The 8,200-nt window shown below is 35.2% G+C and overlaps 1 non-coding gene across 1 annotated transcript; it reads right to left on the reverse strand.

Annotated features, from left to right (window-relative positions):
- Positions 1-2,267: 2,267 nt before the first annotated feature.
- On the reverse strand, positions 2,268-2,339 carry TRNAD-GUC (transfer RNA aspartic acid (anticodon GUC)). Its single transcript has one exon. It is a non-coding gene; the product is annotated as a tRNA-Asp (tRNA).
- Between the last annotated feature and the right edge of the window lie 5,861 nt (positions 2,340-8,200).

The following is an 8,200-nucleotide window of genomic DNA, read 5'->3' on the forward strand; positions in this document are numbered from 1 at the left end:
CAGAGACATCATTTTATTTTTATTTCAATTTTTATTGTACCTGAGTTTTTGAATGTAATTCACTCCCACCCCTTCTACTAATGAAGTTCCAGCTGTCCTCTACACACAGATCCAAGACCGCAGATAGTAAAGAGCACTGAGTTAGTGAGTATAGTACGTTCCAGATATATGTTTGCGTTTTCCATTGACGAAAGAGCTTTCAATATTGAATCATATTTTCGCACAGGTACTGTCCGTTTGCCTACGTCGCATCCCGATTTCCTCCACCTGCTTCTGTTCGCCCCTCTGTAAAAGCTGGGCTGTCTTATTTTCTGAAAACATGAATTTCTGTTAGGAATTGGACGTCTACGTAATATTATACAACTATTTAAAATAACTTAAATAAAAGGGCCTCGTTAAGTAATTAACTGTCACGTGATTTCCCTCCTTTCTAAGATCCTGCGGCATAACCACTTGGACGGACATTAGATAACATGTCTGAGTAATTTTAACTGTGCGGGTCGGGCAGAAGTGAAGATTGAATTTACAGTACGTAAGGTACTCTTTTATAGACTAGGTACAAAATTATTTCAACATGAGTTACTAGTACGAAGGACGAAACTGGTAATTGGAATTAGATGCAATAGTCTATAGTGCGATAATATGCACAAAAGAACTGAAGCCTGTATCGAAATGAACGGGCACGATTTTCAAAAATGTGTTTAAATATCCATATTATGATTATTTTTCAATTTAACTTCGTTCTCTATATTGTACGCTAATGTGCTGTAGACAGTATAATATACACTGTATAATAAATACGTCCGAATGGATAGCTCAGTTCGTGAGTAAAAATACTTATTGTTAATACAGTACTGTATTTTGATTAAACAAAAACCTAATGAAAATTATCAAAGTCAAAAACGCGATATTTCCTAGTTTATGTAAATGGATGAACTACTTTTCTTCCCTCCTATACCTAGTAGAGTGATTTCTTTGTTTTACGCCAGTATCATCGAACTACAGTTGTGGAAGGGGGGTAGCAATCTGTGTTTCCGGTTCTCTAAAGGTATAGCCAGGTTAATATTAAAAATGTTAGTAAAAATAAAATGATGTCCCTGTACTTTTAATTGTAAGGAAAGGCAAAGATAAATTTTAATAAATAATACTCTTCATAGTTATTATACGAAGACATAAGAAATAAATGTTATCACTTTTAATATGTCTCGAAAGAATTGGTATTTTATGTCAGTTAAATTTTATACTAGTTTACCTCTTAATGATACGTTTGCCTGATAATGTGTTTAAAAGTAAAATTAAGTATATTTTAACAATTAAATATTTGTTTCGGAATATGTATTATATGCCTTTCTCGTGTTAAATTTTACCGTACCTGGTTAACATGCTTCGGCCTGCTATTGGCCTTCTTCAGAACTGGTTGTTGCTGGTCTTGGCGTCTTTTGTTTTATTTCCTGTGGGGTGTGTTTGTGTAGTGTAATGTGGAGTCAAAGAGTGTGTGTTCTAAAACTGAGTTGTGTGTTGAGAATTTCATTTGGATGTGTTTTTGTGTGTCTGCATATTTCGTATTGTCCTAGTGTGTTTAGTTTCTGGCTTTTTGGTTGAATGTGTAGAATTTCCATGTCTGTGTTGATGTCTCTGTAGGTGTGGTTAGCATTTGTGATGTGTTCTGCATATGTGGAAGTGTTTTGTAATTTTGTTATGGCTGTGATGTGTTCTTTGTAACGTGTTTAAAATGATCTGCCTGTCTGTCCTATGTAGAAGTTGTATATTTGTATAATGTTAATGATTTTTAAAATATAAATGTTAATATATATGTTTGACTATGCCTGTATACTTTGTATTTTATAGCAATAAAGCAATATCAGTATCAATATCAATATCAACATTGATGTATGAGGACCATAACAGGTATCATTTGGAGCTCGTTCAAGACATCTTAATTTCTTTTCCCGTCCCATTTCGTATAACTTGCTGTGTGGCGCATGAATTTCATTTCACTGGCAGTTATCCGATTTTCATAACCGTCTCCGAAGAGTCCATGCCTCACTACCATAACATAGACATAGAACATATCTTGCCAAGGTTTTATAGAGGCGGAGGCGTGTATGTCTTTGGACTAATGATGGTTTTATAATGCTGTTGATGATACTCATAGATCTATTAAATTTGAGAATTTTGTCTGGTATATTTATTTATTTTTTATTATTTTGAGTTATTTTACGCTGTATCAACATATAGGTTATTGAATAATTTCGAGGGAAAAATTGTTCCGGAGCCGGGTATCGAACCCGGGACCTTTGGTTTGACGTACCAACGCTCTACCACTGAGCTACCCGGGAACTCTAACAGACACCGATCCAATTTTTCCCTCTATATCCACAGACCTCAAAGTGGGCTGACAACCGTCAAGCAACCAACTTCGAGTGCACACTAACTCCGTGAGACTTAAATTGTGGTTTTCTGTTAACGAACAGTGACGTGTATTATGCAAATCAAGATTTCAGGTATAACTCCCTGTAAAGTTGAATCAGATATACCAGACAGTCCACACCTGTGGAGTAACGGTCAGCGCGTCTGGCCTTGAAACCAGATGGCCCGGGTTCGAATCCCGGTCGGGGATTCAAATCAACTTTACAGGGAGTTATACCTGAAATATTGATTTGCATATAGGTTATTTAGCGTCTAAATGAAATGAAGGTGATAATGCCGGTGAAATGAGTCCGGGGTCCAGCACCGAAAGTTACCCAGCATTTGCTCGTATTGGGTTGAGGGAAAACCCCGGAAAAAACCTCAACCAGGTAACTTTTTCCGACCGGGATTCGAACCCGGGCCATCTGGTTTCAAGGCCAGACGCGCTGATCGTTACTCCACAGGTGTGGACTGTCTGGTATATCTGATTCTGCCATAAGATAATATTATATAACCAAGATAACTGAATTCATTCACTATTTCCAATATTTGATTATTAATTAAATTAAATTAAATTAAATTAAATTAAATTAAATTAAATTAAATTATTGTCTTATGAACACAGAGACGAAGATATTAGCCCTACTCAAGAATTTTGTTGAATCATGTTTTATGATCCCACGGAAATCGAAAGTACTATTTGGAGCAATTTATATTTAACACAGCACTAATTAATAAAACTATTTACTAGCCCAGCAACAATCTACATTGCAGTGGATTACAGCTTGTTTCGCGGGTTTCACCACACCGGTCGCCTAGGTAGCAGCAGAACCGCTAGCTGTCCGGTATTATTATAAATAGTAAAGTATTTGCTATCAGCACTCTATGTATTATAGAAGAAGGTGTTACTTGCGAATAAATTCATTATGTTTCAGCAAAGAAAAAATATAAATTTTGCTTGGTATTGGTTCTTTTCCAGAAAAAGCCATAACTTTAAATTTGTCTGTAGAAATTTCCATTGAATATCTATGTGCTATTGATTTTAAATCTGTATGTAGAAATCGTTGTAGGTCATTTTCTGTAGAAGATAAAGTACAAAGTCATCTGCAAATATTAATGTATCTACATGTAGATTTCGATGTACAGTGGTGTCGATTTGGAGAGACTAAAAGTAAAGAGAGAGAGAAATAAATCGTCCGGCCTTAATTAAGGATGACCACTAGGATCCGGAAATGAATAGCAAATAAAAATATAATTAATTAAATATGAGTGTTGCTATAAAAATAAAAGGCAATAATTAAGCCCCACTGATTATCAATTATAAAATAAAATCTTAGAAGATGACTTTAAAATTATACTTATAAATAAAAGATTTTATTTAAAATTAGCATATCCTTAATTAAGACCTTCTGAGTAGTATAAATGGAACTGTATAATCTGTAGAGAATCTTTAAGAATTTGCGAGATGATTTTTTGAATTTCAAAAGATGATATTGATAATTGTTTTTAAAAAATTATATGTAAATTTTGGTAAAGAACTCCGAGCACCAAAAAATAAACCTGTCACTGACCAATTGAAGAGAAAGTAGAGATTACAAGGTTCATAAATGGCCCTCTTTTCATGATCAACCTGATGAGCTTGGTTGAGATAAATACAATATATTCCGGATTTTAATTGATGGATTATAATATAATTAATTGATTAACTAGTGGACTTACTAGTGTTAATTATGTAAGATTTGTCCGGCTTACAGCTGTTTCAGTGCTTCACGCACCATCCTCAGACCCTGCTAGATCACGGCGTCATCTCGAACTTCTCTGCCTGTTATGTGGGTGTGTTTGATTGTTGAAAGGTGTTGAAGAGTGGAGTCAAATAATGTGTGTGTACTGAAATTGATCTGTGTGTTGAGAATTTGATCGGCATGTGCTTTAGTGTGTTTGCATATTTCGTATTGTTCTAGTGTGTTGAGTTTTTGGCTCTTGGGTTGTATGTGTAGGATTTCCATCTCCGTATTTATGTTATTATATGTATGGTTAGCATTGGTTATGTGATCGGCGTATGTAGATGTATTGTGTCCTCTGGTTATTGCTTTAAGGTGTTCTTTGTAGCGTGTTTGGAATGATCTGCCTGTCTTTCCTATGTAGAACTTATCGCAACTATTACATATGAGTTTGTATACGCCTGTGTGGTCGTATTTATTTGTTTGTATTTTCTGTGTGTTGAGATGTCTTTGTAGTGTGTTTTCTGTTCTGTATGTTATGTTGTATTTCTGCTTTCTGAATGAAGATGCGATCTTGTGTGTGCTTTTGTTTTCATATGTTAGTGTAATGTATTTCTTGTGCTCTTGTGTTTGTGTTTGTGTTGTGTTTTGCGTGTTTTTGTGTTTGTTAAGTTTTTGTTTGGTCTTTCTTATGATGTTGTCTATTATGATTGGATTTATCCGTTTTCTTGTGCTATGTATTTTATTCTGTTCACTTCTTCATTATAGTGTTGTTGGCTCATGGGTATGTTGAGTAATCTGTGTACCATTGTCCTGAATGCAGCATGTTTATGTTGTATGGGATGGTTAGATGTGTTGTGTATGTGTGTGGTGGTGGTGGTTGGTTTTCTGTATATTTTGTAGGTGTGTTTGTTGTCGATTTTTGTTATGGTGATGTCTAGGAAATTTATGGAGTTGTTGTTTTCAAGTTCTAGTGTGTATTGAAGTTTTGGGTGTAATTTGTTTATGCAGTGGTGTAGTTTGTGTATTTGTCTTTTGTTTCCTTTGTATAGTACACAAATCTTACATAATTAACACTAGTAAGTCCACTAGTTAATCAATTAATTATATTCAAGTGTTAAAAGTAGTGTACGCAAGATTCAAAATGGATTATAATATATTCTGATAGCGTGCCACAACAAGCAAGAAACGCTAGTAAGTGTTACAATAGAATGGATGTATCCATGAACGCAAATAATATCCTCTGCTGGAAAGAAAACAAAAACTTAAGCGAGAAAGGTTACACGAGTACGCCTCACTGTAAATCAGATATACGAATTCGTGGACGATGCCACTGGGGCTCATACCAATGATGTTGGAAGGCACTTCGAGGCATTTCAAAGACTTCTTGCCGAAGTGGAACCGGTAAAACATTTTGTCAATTTTCTCGACGATTTTTTGTAAGCTACTGTAAAAAATAGCAACCCACAGGTAAAAATATTGTTTGGAAATGTTCTGGTATTTACTTTATATACTGTAATATGAAATAAAACAGAGAGAATGTTTTTATTGTGCTGTTATACTTTCTTTCCAATAGAAGTGTATCAATTCGGTCCTGCTTCCTTGTTTTATTAATAATTGGAATTTTACAGGGTGCGGAAAATCTAACTGTAATATGATAAATGGGAATAAAGTTACATGTTAAGTAGGATACCATGAGTCGGAAATCCGTAATTGCTGTGCAAAGTGTGTTAAGTTTCACAGCACATATCACTGTAGATATAAGCTTCTTCCATTCAAGAGTTAGGCCTTAGATACAAGCCTCTTCCATTCTTTATTTAGGCCTTACATACAGAATGGAAGAGGAATAACCCTGCAGATTATAAGGGGCAATAGGTTACACTTAAATGAATGAAAAACCTATGTTACGTTTTGTGATTAAATGCACGGTTAATTAGAAAATTAAGTTGGAAGTTTCAGCTGCCTGGCAACATCGTCACTAACACACTGCTCTTTGTTCTCGTAATATAGATGTAAGAGGTCAACAAACTTAGACCTGTTTCTTAGGTGACTGACTCTCTCTCTCTCTCTCTCTCTCTCTCTCTCTCTCTCTCTCTCGCTCGCTGATTACAAGTTGCAATCAGTTCACATTGTTCAGAGGCTTAAAATTAGCGGTTTTTAAATTAAATTTACACAAAAACCGTCCACGTTCTGGAAATAAGTTAGAGGAATAAATGATTCATTATTCGAATTTCCATCGATATAGACAAAATCACGATCCTATTCGCAATACTTACCAAGCAAGACAGTTTTTAACATTTTGAAAAAAAAAAAAACAATTTTTTTTTCTGAGAAAATATGAACTTTCCAGCAATATGGTATTACACTTTTCTGTTACATGCAACATGAGCTATTCGCTCTGTAAGTCTGGAGGGCTATTTCACTTCCATCTGTATATGTTTCTTCTATTCAAGATTTAGGCCTTAGATATAAGCTTCTTCAATTCTAGTTTTAGGCCTTAGATATAAGCTTCTTCCTTTCTAGGTTTAGGTGTTTGATACAAACTTTTTCCATTCTAAGTTTATACCTTAGATATAAACTTCTTCTATTCAAGGTTTAGGCCTTCGATATAAGCTTCTTCAATTTTAGGTTTAGGCTTCAGATATAAGCTATTCAATTCCAGGTTTAGGCCTCAGGAGTAAGGTTCATCCATTAAAGGTTTAGGCCTTAGATATAAGCTTCTTCCTTTCTAGTTTTATGTCTTTGATACAAGCTACTTCGATTCTAAGTTTATACCTTAGATATAAGGTTCTTCTATTCAAATTTTAGGCCTTAGATATAAGCTTCTTCAATTCTAGATTCAGGTCTTATAAGTTATATAAGCTTCTTCAATTCTAGGTTTAGGCCTTAGATATAAGCTTCTGCAATTCTAGGTTTAGACCTTAGATATAAACTTCTTCCATTCAAAGATTAGGCCTTAAAAATAAGCTTATTCCATTCAAGGTTTAGCTTTAAATATAAGTTTTCTTCCTTTATAGATTTAGGTCTTTGATATAAGCTTCTTCCTTTCTAGGTTTAGGTCTTTGATATAAGCTTCTTTCATTCTAAGTCTATACCTTAGATATATGATTCTTCTATTCAAGGTTTAGACCTCAGATATAAGCTTCTTCCGGTCAAGGTTTAGGCCTTAGATATAAACTTCTTCCGTTCAGTCCACACCTGTGGAGTAACGGTCAGCGCGTCTGGCCGCGAAACCAGGTGGCCCGGGTTCGAATCCCGGTCGGGGCAAGTTACCTGGTTGAGGTTTTTTCCGGGGTTTTCCCCTCAACCCAATACGAGCAAATGCTGGGTAACTTTCGGTGTTGGACCCCGGACTCATTTCACCGGCATTATCACCTTCATATCATTCAGACGCTAAATAACCTGATATGTTGATACAAATAACACAATAAAAAAAATCTTCCGTTCAAGGTTTAAGCCTTAGATATAAACTTCTTCCGTTCAAGGTTTAGGGCTTACATATAAGCTTCTTTCATTGAAGGTTTAGGTTTTAGATATAAGCTTCTTCCATTCAAGGTTTAGGCCTTAGAGCCTGCTCCCATCTCAATTTCATCTCTTCATAGATCTTCCTATTCTTCTTCCTCCCGTGGTAATCTATCACTTTCAGGGCACTGCGATAGTTTGTAGCTAGATATCTAACCCTCAGTGCATTATTGTATAAACACAAAATTGCTGGTTTAGAGAAAAGTGGCTTTTAAGTTACAAATTATGAAATTAAAATACATTTGGGGTTACCTGCTACCTCCTATGTACAGTATAATACGTAATAGGTAGCAGATAACTTGAAATGTATCTGCTGGATTGTACCCTAGCACGATATCATGCTCATTTCTGATAACTTTAGTTCGAATCATACCATTTAAACGGACAATTTTTAATAACTTCGAATAGTCATCAAGCAGTCGAGAATCTAGGCCCTGTGAAATATTGTTCCTCTCACTGTATATATTGCGAATGACTCCTGAATTTTACGAGCGGAGAAAGGAATTTGTTCGTATATGGGCACTCCATTTCCGGAGGTAATATAATAC

This window comes from Periplaneta americana, chromosome 14 (genome assembly GCF_040183065.1).
Source record: "Periplaneta americana isolate PAMFEO1 chromosome 14, P.americana_PAMFEO1_priV1, whole genome shotgun sequence".
Taxonomy (NCBI): Eukaryota; Metazoa; Arthropoda; class Insecta; order Blattodea; family Blattidae; genus Periplaneta; species Periplaneta americana.